The sequence below is a fragment of the Palaemon carinicauda genome, chromosome 32, assembly GCF_036898095.1.
Source record: "Palaemon carinicauda isolate YSFRI2023 chromosome 32, ASM3689809v2, whole genome shotgun sequence".
Classification (NCBI taxonomy): Eukaryota; Metazoa; Arthropoda; class Malacostraca; order Decapoda; family Palaemonidae; genus Palaemon; species Palaemon carinicauda.
The window spans coordinates 19,595,341-19,599,178 of NC_090756.1; positions in this window are offsets into that span (position 1 = coordinate 19,595,341).

Genomic DNA, 3,838 nt, shown 5'->3' on the forward strand with positions numbered 1-3,838 from the left:
TTTTGTTACAGTTTTTATAGTTTATATATGAATTATTTATTTTAGTCTTGTTACTGTTCTTAAAATATTTTATTTCAAATATTAATTACTTCTTTTATTTCCTTGTTTCCTTTCCTCACTTAGTTATGTTTCCTTTTGGAGCCCCAGAGCTGCCTTATAGCATCCTGCTTTTCCAACTAGGGTTGTAGCTTGGTGAATAATAATAATAATAATAATAATAATAATAATAATAATAATAATAATAATAATAATAATAATAATAATAATAATAATAATACAATCAAGCGAAGAATATGGAATCAATTAAGTTAACACTTCAAACACTGATGGACCACTACCCCAAAAATTAGAAAATAACATAGGCCGACGACTTTAATAAAATTGAATTAACTAAAGCATCAGCTAAAATCACTGACAAGGAAAATGAGGTTGAAGATGCACTTAAGGATATATCAATTCTTAATACGAGGTCAACTTCCAATGGAAATGTTGTTGTAAACTTTGCTGATGAAAAGACCTGAGAAGAAACAGCAAACAAGATTCAAAGTTCAAACCATTGTTACGGAGACGAGGAAATTGGGAAAACTAAAACCCAAAATAATGATATGCAATGTATAGCCTACAATGGTGAAGATGAATTATTAAATTCTTTGATTCAAATAAATCATTGCTTGGACCATATTCAAATATAGAACGGTTCGTTGAACTCGGTTCGAGAGAGAAGAGTTTAAAGTAATGTTCGAACGTTTGAACGGGGTATTTGGTTGTCGAACACGTTCATTGAATGGTTCGAAGGAAGTCTGTTCTCCCCTGACTTTTGTGGGCGGGGCTTCGTTGTCCACAAACCATTTGTGGCTGGCTAAACCTCTTCGAACCGTTTGACAAGCAGGTTCGACTGTGTAGGCTAAACCCCGTTTAAGTCTAGTATCCAAGAAAAGTGCATGCAGGTGGGACTGCTCACTACTTGTTGAACTATGATCCTTTAGTTCAGAAGGCTAGTCATGATAAAGTTAACAAAGTTATGTTGCGATGGGGTACTTATGACATACGTGATAGGTACTAGAGGAATACCTATACATATATATATATATATATATATATATATATATATATATATATATATATATATATATATATATATATACTCTGCCTGCTACCATTGTCAAAGGTATGGCAAGTTTAAGACTGATAATAAAGTGTGCGGGAAATGTTCAGAAAAAAAAAAACTCCACCAAGGAATGCAATTCACAGCAGATAAAAATTTATAAATATCACCAAGTTAAAAAAAATGACTACAGTGAATTCAAGACATTACAAAGCTTGATTTGGAATTGAAGAGACTAATAGAAAATACTGACTATGGATACTTAGGATGTCATAAACTGTGGCTATGTAAATATACAAGCTGTAGGTAATAAAACTATTAAAATTCGATAATTGACAAAAAAGAAATATTTTGACATACTAGCATTAACTGAAACTTGGTTAAATCTCAAGATGTTATAAAGAACTAGTTTTAAGCTTTGAATATATAGAACTTAACTTTATGCAAAAAAAAAAAAAAAAAAAAAAAAAAAAAACCTATTGTAGCAGTTTACAAACCTCCAAAAACAATTACTAGCATCTTCTTTAATTGAAGAATTCAATATAGGCATACTCATTGATATGATTATAATGTGAAAAAATGTATTAGTTATCTGTAAAGACTTCAATCTTTGGATGGATGACGCATCAAATCTTGATGCTTCAGCACTTAGCGAGTTATTGGAATCATATCAATTAGTAATAATGTTTACTGTGCAACTACTTTGACCTAGTTTAACATTTTCTCTGTTATAAATGTAGAAGAGTAGGCCTATTGCGCTATCTCTCCAGTGAACAAACTTATTACGATTAGATTTCTTCTACAGAAACACGCAGTGGTGAAGAAAATAAACTTCAGACAAATAAAACTTCTCTCCTTGAATAAGATACAAAGAAAATAAATAATTCTATCAATATTCCCTGTGATCATGACAACCAAAGTGTGTCCGCTGATGGAAAAGACTATCATTGCTAAAGACTGATCTCCTTAGTTTGATGAGAGAGAGAGAGAGAGAGAGAGAGAGAGAGAGAGAGAGAGAGAGAGAGAGAGAGAGAGAGAGAGAGAGAGAGAGAGAGAGAGGGGAATTGGTTAAAAACTGAAAGTACATGAGTAGAATACAAAACTGCAAAGTACCAATACCAATATAATTACAGACTGAGGGAAAAGGGTATATAAAAGAAATGGCTGGACAGGATTAGAAATGAAACTATAAGAGAGATTACTCGAGTGCCATATGGGGATGAGACCATGGTGAGGGGTAGATGGAGATGGTTTGGGCATGCTCTTCACACTCCCCAAGAGAAATTAGTTCACAAAACTTTCAACTGGGCTCCACAAGGCACTAGAAGAGTTGGAAGACCCAGGCCTAAATGGCTGAGGACTATGAAAAGTATTGATTTAAAAGCTCAAGATAGAGACTACTGGCGAAATATAACTGAGGCCCTTGGCGTCAATAGGCGTGGGAGGAGATAATGATGATAATAAGAGAAAGACCAGCAAAGCAGAAACAGGCATAAATAAGTTATTATATCGTTTCCTAAATTGAAGATAAAGCTTTTGAATACCTAAAAGACTAAGTAGTCAGAAATTAATGTGTACAAATTGGAAACTCTTATCATATGAATCATTAAACAGAGGGGTACTTCAGGGGAGTGCACAGGGCCCAATCTTCTTCCGTATCTATGTTATTGGTCTATCAAAAGTACTACAAGGGCGTGGAACGAAGTTCAAACTATTTGCAAAACGGTACAAAATCAAACAACTAAGATTAAATGAAAATAAAACCGAGTTTAAGGTGGTTGGAAAGAAAAACAGCATAAGAAACTTGGGATATATAAAAAGAAAATAAATAGAAACATTGTTTTTTTATAACGAATTACCTAGATGAACATTATTATTATTATTATTATTATTATTATTATTATTATTATTATTATTATTATTATTATTATTATTATACTACAATCCTAGTTGGAAAAGCAGGGTGCTATAAGCTCAAGGACTCTAACAAGGAAAAAATATCCCAGTGAGGAGATGATGATGATGAACAGCATTAAAACAGCTCTTTCATAATCATATAAACTTATGACTTATGACGTCAGCCCGTTCAATATAAAAATATTTACTATAAGTTTGAACTTTTGAAGTTCCACCGATTCAACTACTGAATTAGGAAGATCATTCCACATCTTGTCACAGCTGGAATAAAACATCTAGAATACTGTGCAATATTGAGTCTCATGATGGAGAAGGCATTACTGTTAGAATTAAACTACTAACCATATAATGTATTTCAGTTTCTAATAAAGATTCCTTGTCGGGTGCACAATTCTTATACTTATAATTAGATTATTAGTTAAAATGTTCTTTGAAGATAACGATATAGTTATTACGCAATGTCCCCGTGATGCACCACACAGACAGAGCTTCATGGAGGCTGAAGCTTGTGGTCGGAGAGTCATGACAGATGACGTCACATTTTAAGACGATTTGGAATGACGAATATTCTTAGTAATAGATATACAAAAACGTTAATTTTATTATTAATATTGTGATTTATTTTAGTTATAACGAAAATTATATGTTTTATTTGAATTATCAATGAAAATTATGCGATTACGTAGATGTGATTAAAACCAACCAGCCAATGAAAACCAAGAATAGTAAACAACTTGGCAAATCATTGCTTCTGATTGGTTGAAAAGTTGCCAACTACTTCCAGATAAAATGACTCACCTCCGGTGGGGTAGTAGA